We start from the raw sequence: 11,534 nt of genomic DNA on the forward strand, positions 1-11,534 counted from the left end.
AACGAAGGGAGTTCTTGCTGGTAAGCAATGTGGTTGGGATAACGTCTTGGAATATGGAAGGATGAAGGCACAACTTGAAGGGGAGTATTCTGACGACTCATTCCGTTTCTACCTTGGACAAGAGTGGCACGCTGTGAAGAAGAAAAGTTGCGATATATATCAGCAAGGTAGTTATGTAAAAACCATCTGGATAAATGTTATTACATTATTGTGATATTAACTATTATTATCACATGTAAAGGATTCTTTTTTTAAAAGGTGGGTTTGCAGTCTTAGTTAGGGAAGACGTAGGACTATAACATACAAGTCATGACAGTTTTCTTGCGTGACAGATATGGGCCTATATTATGATCACAAAGGATAACGTAAGTTTCTTGGCGAAATATAAGTTTAAGGCACGCCAGAACTCCCCAAGAGATGCTAAGTGACAAGCGTTTCACCAGGCACGAACGTTGAATGTGCACGGCGTCGGTCTTATGCCAAAAGGGCCTTAAACCACTTCCACTGTTATGCCAAAAGGTCCTTAACGCTATAGACTTTGTACACTATTAGTGCCCTTTTGGCATAACAGGGGAAGTTCTTTAAGGCCCTTTTGGCATAAGGCCGACGCGTGGTATCTTTTCAGGAGCATCCAGAAAAGAAAGAGTCATCAGAGGCGATTTTCGCCTAGTCGATGGAAATGGAACTCACGAAGGAAATGTCGAGTTCAGAGGTCATCGTCATGGAAACTGGCAACGCGTATGCAGGTATGGGGACTGGGACATCGGCGTGGCCATGTCCATCTGCAAATACCTCGGTTACCAGGGGGCGACCGAGGCCTACACGAGGAGCCCCTTTTCGTTAAGGAATGGCAACACACGCTCAAGGGAGGGCGTTATTTTCCGATGCGTCGAGAGTAGGGAGACGGACCATAGGATAGTGTGCGACACCGTGACCCCACTAACTTTGTGTGAACCGGCAGACTCAGCGGGACTTACATGTTGCAAAGGTGAGTTTCCAGATTTGCCCTCCACCAACAGCGCCATTTGAAATGCATGTATAAAACGTACAAATGCAGACCAAACCAAAAAACAAAAAACATAAAAAACATAAAAAACATAAAAAAAACTAGAGAAGCACTCTGAGAGGGCAGACCCCCCCCCCCCCCCAGCAGCTCATTTCCACCAGTGCCGTATCGACACTGATTTCCACCACTATAGAGCACGCACTCGATTCATAGTGCGCGTATGGAAACCTCAAAAAATGCGCAGTTTGAACTCCCGATTTCATTGACCATTATACCTACCAAACTATCGAAAATCCTTCAAAAATCCGTAAAAATTCTCGGATCACTACCAAAATTTAATCTTCTGTTTCTTGAATCATTCTCAACCTTTCCATTAAGTTTTTATCCACATCCGCTCACAACTATTTGAGTCATGTTGCACACAGACATACAAACAAACCAACTAAATAAGCATTCCTTTCGAATAGAGCGCAGATTTGACCGCCAAGCAGCTAGCATTTTCACCACTTGATCTTGTTCTTCCATTTCCAATCATGGCATGCGTGCTGAAAATCGCCCAATTTCCCAATATAGAAGTCCGTCATCAGCTTCCAGTTACGTGGCGCCTCCCCCGCTCTAGTGCGCTTATGCAAACCTCAATACGCGCAGCTTGAACTCTGTCAAAAGATCAAAAATCCCTATAAAATCCATATTCCGGGTCAATACCAAAATTTGAATATTTAGACTCTGGATGCTCTTTGTGTCATTATCAGCTTTTTCTGCAAGTTTCATTCAAATCCGTTCACGACTTTATGAGTTTTTGCACACAGACAAACAAATGTAATGGTAATGATGTACAGCGGCACTGCCGTACATAAATTGTCACGGATCACTCACGTTTTCCAAAGCTTTATCGTGCTTAAAATGTAAAACTTCACGGGTTTGTCAATCTGTTATCAATAACAAGTTACGATAGTTGTTACAAACTACTGAAATCCTTGCATCTGATTGGTTGAGAGCAAATTTGTAACAAAAATATGGCAGTTGTTACTGATAAAAAGTTTCATGAAATGGGACCCATTATTGTCATAATGTTGTATAAGGTAATACAGTTTGTATCCCATTGAGTCAAATAAATTGATTGACTTTTCGTGAGGCGCAGATGGTGAAATGATTCCTCTTAACCCCCCCTTTTTTTTTCGTCTAAAAGATGCACATGGATGGACCAAGGCGACGATATCAAGAGCCGAAGCTATCTACAACTCGACAAGCATATTGTCCACTTTCAGCTATGTTATTTTAAGATCAAAAGATTTTGGGATACTAGCCACGAACAGACATGTGGCGGCCAGACTCGATGCTATTGATTTCAAAGGAATGACTCATGTGCTATTTGTCGTAAGTATTATGCTATATGGACGAAGGCAAGTAATAGTGGACTTGAGGATTTTCTGTACATAGAAAGTCACAATTTTCATTTTCTTAAGAGGAAAATTTTATGCAGATCTGTTCTTGGTATGAAATAAGAGTAATTTGTTTTTGCATGTCCTCCTCATCGGATAAGTTCTGTCTGTGCCAAAACTTTTAGAAAAAAAACACGAAAATTAGTGAAATTTGTATGCAAAACAAATGGAGAGCTGCTTAACACCACACGTCATAAAAAGTTGCCAATTTGACCTATTCTCTAAACTTTATCAATTCAATACATTTTGTTTGTGTGTGTTTGATCTTTTCCCAGAATTTCACTTATTTACTTCGCTGATTTATGTTTTTATACAAGGCAATATAATATCAGGATGGAATTTCTCTTGATTAAAAATAAGTATGTTACCGCTGGGCTTGAAAGAACTGAATGACCCCCCCCCCCCTTCCTTGAGAGATCATTGCTCGACAAGTCTACTATATCGCAATGAAGAGGAAGCATATTACATTCTCTTAGATTAAGATGTCATCTTCAGCGAAGATTTGTGTGCAGGTCGATGGGAGACTTGTAATGTGATGACGTCATCACCTGATCTATAGTATGAATTATCACTGAGTGGTTCCAACTAATATTTGCGAGCTTTAGATCTGCGACGCGAACGCTGAGACGACGCAGCCTCTCTGGTCGGACAATGGAAACAGCTGTCTCGCGCATGCGCAGAACACTATTTTTGGCCTACTAGCATCGTCTCAACGTTCGCGTCATAGATCTAAAGCTTGCTCATATCTCTTGAAAAAATAGTAGACCTCTTTCATTCAAGAAGTTTCTATTTCTTATGACCTATTTTCGTAAAAGCACATTGTCCAGCATGTGTGCTTGGTTTTTTGTTCGTCTCATTTAGGTCAGCTTGAATTTGACAGTTCCATTTCACGCCAGGAACATGTCAGCTCTTGGACGCAAATATACGTATGATTACGACTGTTTTATTCTCTTTTCAGATTGACTTTGGCAAGCGTCTAAACGTGACTGGGGTTGCCATTCGGTCACACGGAAAATGCACAAATGCATACATCGTATTCGACGACTACTTCTCCAGTTCGTTTTTTGATAAGTCGAGCTGCGGTTCTCAGTCGTCGGTACGCCGAACACCATGGCTATACTGTGTAGACAAGAGGAGTATACCTTACTCCACTCTGTGAATATCACGGGGGGGGGGGGGGGGCAGTTTTCACCGCACCAATTTTACCGTATTATATGCAGCATTAATATAATAGGGATGGGGGGCATTCTCGGACAAAATAATGTTATACACTTTAATAGTTAGTAAGCTGTACGTATCAAATGTAATAGGGCAATGACAATGGAATTCAATGGCATTCACGACGATGAGAATGGAATTCAAATTGCTTTTCACCGAATGCTGCTATGTGGGACGAGTATTAATATAGGTTTTCCCGGCCAATTTCGCACTTTTGTCAGTCCAATTCCTAGTTGCTGCATTCAATTTAGCAAAATTTAGCGTAGATGACATGTTCGGTAGTTCAATTTTATGATCTCTTCATTCAAATTCATTTTGGAGCATTCAAATTACCTTTAGCGTCATTCTAATTAACACTTTTTCAATTGAAATTCGTAAAACTAGCACCATTTCGTTATTCGTTCATTCAATTTAGAATGATATAGTCACGTGATCACGGTATGCCGCACTCGTTCATTCAAATTCATTTTTGGGCATCCAATTTAACATCTTTTGCAGTCAATTTAGCACGCATGTTTATGCTTTGGTTCTTTCTTCTTTTTTTTTGTCAACACAGTTACTGTTTTGCAAGCGTCATTACATTTCATATTTTCGTACTTATTTGAGAGATTTTGGCAACAGTTTTTTTTTCTTCAATGTGCCTAGTGATTCTTCCAGTCTGAAGATTTAGTGCATCATGTGGCCACAACTTATCTGGCCGTTGAGTGCTTTATTCCAAGTGTGTCGGCCAGTTCTTGGAAATCAAGGTTATGATCATCAAATGTTTCTATAATTCTTTTTCTGTCTTCTTGAGAAATACGTCTGTATCTAACTTGTGCTGTTATGACTGTAAGAAGATGAACTTAATCTGTAGTATTGGTACATGTAGGCCTAAAATGACATATATGAAAGAAAAGGGGCGCTACAGAACAACAAACCCGAGTTATGTATGGTAAAAATTACTTTTACTGCTTAACAGTGAGTGGATGAAACAAAAAGTCTTAATGTTATCACCTTTTCAAAAAAGAAATAACATGACGTTAATTTGAATGAACATGTTAGGAATTTGACTGCCCATACGCGAAATTGAATGACTGAATTACCCCTTTCGGCCAGTGTTGGCGAATTTGAATGACTGAAGAGCACGTGCCAATTTGAATTCTCGTTTTACGAATTCGAATGGCACATGTGCAAATTTTATTGATCGAAATGCTAAATTGAACGACCAACTTGCAATTTTGAATGACAGAATGTGCAGTGACGAGGATTTTCGCTAAATTGAATGAACCTTTTATCAAATGGACTGACAAAAGTGCGAAATTGGCCGGGAAAACCTATAGTAAATGGGCACTTACTGCTCAAAACAACAATAACAAAATAATGAGAAAGTAAAGAGCGCGTTATTGGTCTATTGTCACTTACAAATGGGGAATCACATTGAATTACACCTATTCACTGTAGCTGGAACTTTGGAAAGATTTTTATTCTTTTTAATCAAAATACCTCACTAAATTAAAACAACACAAAGCGACCTGAGTAAATAAAGAAAACAAAACACAAAAGAAAACAGATATGCAAATTATTAAGCAATGCTGCTGTAGCTAAACTCATGGCACATAACCAATATTACTCGATACAATTAAACATACTGATAAAGCGGCGAATTCTACGATACAAGAACTTTATACACTTTAAACACCGCTTTTCACCACTGCAACATGAACTACGACAATCTAACGTGCGTCTTGGAATTCGGCTTTATTTTTTATTTTTAGTATTTCTCATTGAAAGTGATGTCTCATTGTTTCTTTTGCAGGTTCTTTCGTGTGGCAGCGGATCGAGTTGGCCCAATGACACGGAGGTGATTTACATGAGAAAATATCCCGTATGGTTGCGAGCAATCTATCCTCACATCCAACGTTTTGCGGACTGCGACAATGTGCAGTTTGAGGTGCTATATGTTGACGTTTAGCAAAATTACACCTTTGATCAATTAATTCTCCATGGACATCGAATTCAAAAAGATCAAAAGGATTAGAATGAAATAGCATTGAAAGAATGTTGCTAGTCTGGTTTTTTAAAAAAAAATATTGGTGGTGTGTTAAAAGTCAGAGATAGCTCACATAAAAAGATGACAGATCATTAAATCATTAAATGTGGCCTAGTGAAATTTTTGTGATAAAACGCTAGTACTTGTCAATACTATATAATCTGAGGATATATCAGTTTTCTGTAAATATCACATTTTCCGATCGTAGTTTGATAAAGCTTTTATGTCAGCGATGTTATGATAGAAGGAAACAATAACTTTAAACAAAAGACAAGGTACATATCTTAAACGCTTTCTTAAGCATATCTTAAACGTTCAGCAAGTCTTAAGCGTTAAGCGTAATATCTAAAAGGTACTGTTTACCATTGAGAGCAGTGATTAAAAGATAGAGATATCACATTTGATGCACATGTGTAGGTCACTTGTATCGCTAAACATCGTACCATATAAAAAAATCGTAATAAAGCCTAAACTATAACGAGATATCACTATCATACCTACTAAACCATAACTGTAGACGGTTTAGTCTAGAAACACTCTTATTAAAACTATTGTTCATATTTTGCATGATTAACAATACCTGAAATTGATTATGATTTATGCTGATTCAAATTTTTACATTCTTTTTTTACATCCTTAACTCACATCGTTTTGAACTAAATGTATTTTAAAGCACTAAAGCTTGGTTTTTGTTTCATCCGCAAATAATGGTGAATGATTCCTTAAAATCTGAGGAAAAAAATGAATAGCTCAGCTAATGTCAAAAGTGGGTAAGTAGTCACCTGTTCGTCGTCCGTCGTGCAGCATGCGTGGTCGGCCTTGCTTCGCACGTCGAAGTAGTTTGTGTGTTTGTTTGTTTGCTTTTATACGTTCTGGCCTCTCTTCAGAAACCCACGGTCAGATGTTACGTTCTAATATTCTTTATATTATTGTTCCTTACATGTGACATCAAACAGTGTAGTAGTTTTCTCATCCAGCAGTGACTGCCCAGATACTTTAAAAATTCATAACTTTCGAACGGATTGTCTGATTTTGTGTTCTACTAATATTGCTGCATTCACTCAATCCATATGTATATGAAGGTGGACTTGTCCTTTAAAAAAAAAATTAAGAGGAGGCAAGGGGGGGGGGTGGTATTTGACTTTTTTCACAAGGAAATTTCTTTTGAAAAGGGGTGGGTTTTTTTTTTCTCTCTCTCTTCCTCTTTGTACTCATGAGGAATTTAAAAAGGTACCAGCCCATAAAATGTCTTTAGAATCACAGGCAAATTTGGCACTTACCCTAAAAAATGTATGACTTAGTATAATTGGATTAACACTCACTTGAACACTTAAAAATTATGTAGCATGACTGTATCCAGGAAGAAAAAATGTACAAATTAGAACAGTTGGATTGACACTTAAGAAATCAGAAATGTAATGTGTGTACTACATGGGGAAATGTGGTTAATTAGATTTTATGTGATTGTTGTCAGTCATCAAAATTTGTTGTTAATAGATGGTACCCGCATTGAAAGGAAAACATGTACAAAGTTCCTTGGCGTATATATCAATGATAAACTTAACTGGAGTGACCATGTGAATCATATCGCTACACCGATATCCCGCAATATTGGTATATTATATAAAATAAAAAGTTTTGTTTCTGACAAAGTGCTTTTGATGTTATATAACACTCTTATCTTACCTTATATTTCGTATTGTAATATTCTGTGGGCAACGTCAAAGAGTTTGACAGATAATATCCTTTTGTTGCAAAAGAAAGCTGTTCGCATATGTACAGGGTCTGGTTTCCTAGAACATGCAGACCCATTGTTCTTGAAATTAAAATGTTTAAAAGTAGATGATATACATTTCCTACAGACTGCCCTCTTCATGTTTCGTTCTATTCTAAGCAAGACCTATTACATGTAATCAGTTTATGTTTATTCGTCACGTACAGTGTGTTGAATGTAGTGAATGTATGTATACTTTATAATGAATAATGTTGTAAATGATGTTAATTGTTATTCTTTAAATAGTGATGAATGATTTGAAAATTTTAAATACTTTCTTTTTTTAATCAACTATGTATTGTGTGAACAAATGTTGCAATTCAGCCTTTTGGCTGCGAGAACATTTCATTTAATAAACCATACCAAACCAAACCAAACCTGTCTCTTTTTCGACAATGTTTCAACTTAACAGTGCAGTTCACTCGTATCCCACGAGACAAGCATCAGATATACATTTAGTAAACCCCGGTACTGCACTAGCCTATAAATCAGTCAGACATAGCGGTCCTGATGTCTGGAATGCGCTACCTCAGCATGTTCGTAATTTACAAAAAAAATAGTTACTTTCAAAAGGTTGATCAAACATATTCTATTATCAGCTTCACGCTGAACTCCTGGATACTATTAACTATTAAACTTGCTGTGATCATATATTTCCCCTGAAATCAACACTTGAATGGGATTTATGAGAAATTTAATCAATTCAATCAGTATAATTTGCTTATAATGACTTGACACTTTAAACTTTTTCTTGCTCTCTCTTGTCAATGTCCGACAGGACAAATAGGCACCACACATGCATTTCTTCTTTCCCCCTCATGTTCCCATGCTCTCTTTGTAAATACCCCCCCCCAACTCCTATCAAGTATCATTTAAACTGTTTGCAAGCATATATAGATTGTGTGCACGGGGGTTGCAACGATTCTCAAGCTTTAAGCTTATGTTGTAATTCCTTTTGCGTGTTCGTTACCTTGAATAATGTAGCTCTCTTAGTGGAGCTGTATACTATCCTGTAACTGCTTCTTATCAATGTATACTTATTGTATATATTCTGTCTTGGCTATATGAGATGTACTTGCATACATTTGTATGCATTCCTGTTTTGTGAACACGCATGAAATCTTGAATAAATAAATAAATAAATAAAAATGTTGAGCGCTTGAACTTTTCAGGAGCCCGTTGAAAATATTATGATTATCATATTGGGCATTTATTCAAGTGAGAGTAGCGAATAATTAATACATACCGTCAGCGATTGCTTAGTTATCCTCATATCGCAGATGTACTGAGTGGCTTTTTTTCTCCTTTGGTTGCTATGTGCAAAGAACTGTTGCCATTCTCTGTCTGAGTGCACCAGTAGTTTAGGTTATCTTTTTTAAGTCGAGCACGTATTGCTGTTTCTCCGCTAAGATATATGATATTATGCACAGCACTGTGGTTTTAGAGTTTTTTTTTTCAGTTGTCAGAAAATAAGACGTGTGAATGCCATCTTTCCCTACACTGAGCATAGCTTCCACGTAACCATGTTAGTATTAGGATTAACAGATGAAATTGCAGAGAAACAAGCAAGTTATGCCTGGTCTAGGGTAAAATGCGTTCCGATGTCATTTGTGAATCATATTGATTAGTACTTACCGCGATTATTGTCAGATGACAGAATCTACAGTTTGGAAAGTTTTTTTAGGTGATCCGAGTATCCTCTTGGATCACCTTCTGTATCTGTACTGATTCTTTGTTCTTCTTCTTCTTTTTTTTTCTTCTTTCTCCTCAAAAGTTGTGCAGAGGTAAGCTCAGAAAGTCCTGAGACTACCAATTTCAAACTTATACCATGTATGTATCATGTCCCAAAGACAACAAATCTAATGTATCAATGTGATCAGTCGACCGTGACGTCACTATGACGTCATTATATGAAAACACATTTTCAATCATATCTCTTTTTTTTTGAGGGGGGGGGGAGGTGGGTGAAGGGTATATGAAGAAGGGTAATATGAAGAAAAATAGTTGAAACTCATCAAAAAATACATGGTGCGTATGTATACATTCATTTGGCCACGCAAATAATGTTGGAATATCGTGAATGATTCAAGCCAACAGGTATTATGTATAGTTCCTTTGATCCACTAACCGTATACAAGGCGCCATGGAGAGGCGCTATAACGCACTTCTTGCATCACACCCTTTCTAGTGACTCACATGCCGTAGTAGCTATCGCGTGATTTAGATCTGTAGAGCGAGACTACAGGTACAAGAATGATTACAAAAAACAACAATAATCACAAGCAGAGATGTGCCACTTCTGAAACCGCTCTTTAGCACCTACTAGTCGTGACAAATATCATGTTTATGGCACGGGCATATCGAAAGGTAAGTACTACTTGCTCCTTCGAAAATTGCTACCATAGAATATCTGCAAGCTAGGCAAATCTAATTTGGAATATCAAATTCAATTACATATACAGTATGCCAGTCAGATCGGAAGTACAGAGATGCGTTTACATTGAACGTGATATCTATACAATGATATAATAAGGACATGTCCCGAGAAGTTACACAAGCAGGTTACTTGTTTAGGGATAAACATATACAATGGTAACTTGTGCTGGGATGCCCTGATATAGCAGTGCGAATGAAATTGATACAAATATTACGTACATACACTTACACATCTAAAGAATTGAAAAAAAAAATAAGCAAGGTACATGTCCACAGACTTGAAAAAAAAAATCATACAGAAAGAATAGTGCACATGTATGTTTTTTTTTTCTACCCCGGATCAACAATTCTGGGAAATTTTACTTTACAGTGCATGCATTGATAGCAAGTAATTCTAAATCTGCTTTAAATATATTCATAGATGAGACATTGGTAACATGCAGGAGCAGTGACTTCCACAGTATTGTCCAGTTAACATGGTAAAAAGGAATATTATACGTGTATATAACTTTCACTTTCTTCAAATTATCATTTGCCCGTCTTTGAAGCTTCATTCGAATCTTTGTGTTTATTTCTGCACAGAAAAGAAAAGAAAGTATGTGTAGTCGATGAATTTTCAATGTCGTTAGTGTAAATGGAAAGACAAGGTCCTAGCAAGGATCCCTGATGATCTACACAGGAAATTCGTTTTAGACTTTAGAGACACGATTAAAACTTAGCACATTGAAAGCGATTTGAGAAATAACTATTGAACCATTCATATGCAATTCCACAAATACCAGACAGTGAATATTTTTTTTTGTAACATAATATTTTGATTATGCATATCAAAAGCCTTTGATAAATATAAAAAACTGCTGATCACAAAGGAGTTCTCTTCAAATGTATCCACAATCTTACCACACATGCCAACCAGTGCCATCGATGTTGAGTACACACTTAAAACGAAATCCAAACTGATTCCTACACTCAAAATATGTGTGTGTGTGATACGCGTGTGCGTGCGTGCGTGTGTGTAGTTGTGCACATTTTGTTGTTTTCATATTGAATTGTTCAATTTAAGGGTTTACAATAGCCTAGATTTTGAAATAAGGGGTTTGCCGACAGGTAATTGATTAAAAGAAGTCGATCACGAGCAGAAATGTGCCGCTTTTATCACTTTTTGGCGCCTACACCAGTCGTGACAAATCTCATGTTCACGGCACGTGGAAATCGATAGGCATAGCAACAACGAACTGGGATATCTACTATGAAAATACTAAAAGCAAATAAAACAAAGCTATCACCTTACGTCATGTGCATATCGTACAAGTGTGAATCAGTTGGGGCCAAGAGACTGAGTATGATAGTTCCGTGCAGCAGAACAAAGAGCCAGTAGTGGAGACAACCAAACATCAGATTCGCAGCAGTCAAAACTTACAAGAGAGGTAAGCTGTCCATGCATCCACTGTTTAGACTTACTTGAAGCATTGTACTCTTGATCCATTTAGAAATCATGTATCTTGTCGGTAAGTGCTGTATTATTTCAAAATGATTTTAATCTTCCTTTCCTCAAATTATTTCATACGGTGGAATAACATCTTGCCTTTTGTTTGTGCCCATCTTCGATCATTATTTTACCCTTGTTTT

This window comes from Diadema antillarum, unplaced genomic scaffold, assembly GCF_040938485.1.
Source record: "Diadema antillarum isolate AM-2024a unplaced genomic scaffold, OU_Dant_1.0 seq00000662_RagTag, whole genome shotgun sequence".
In the NCBI taxonomy this organism is placed as follows: Eukaryota; Metazoa; Echinodermata; class Echinoidea; order Diadematoida; family Diadematidae; genus Diadema; species Diadema antillarum.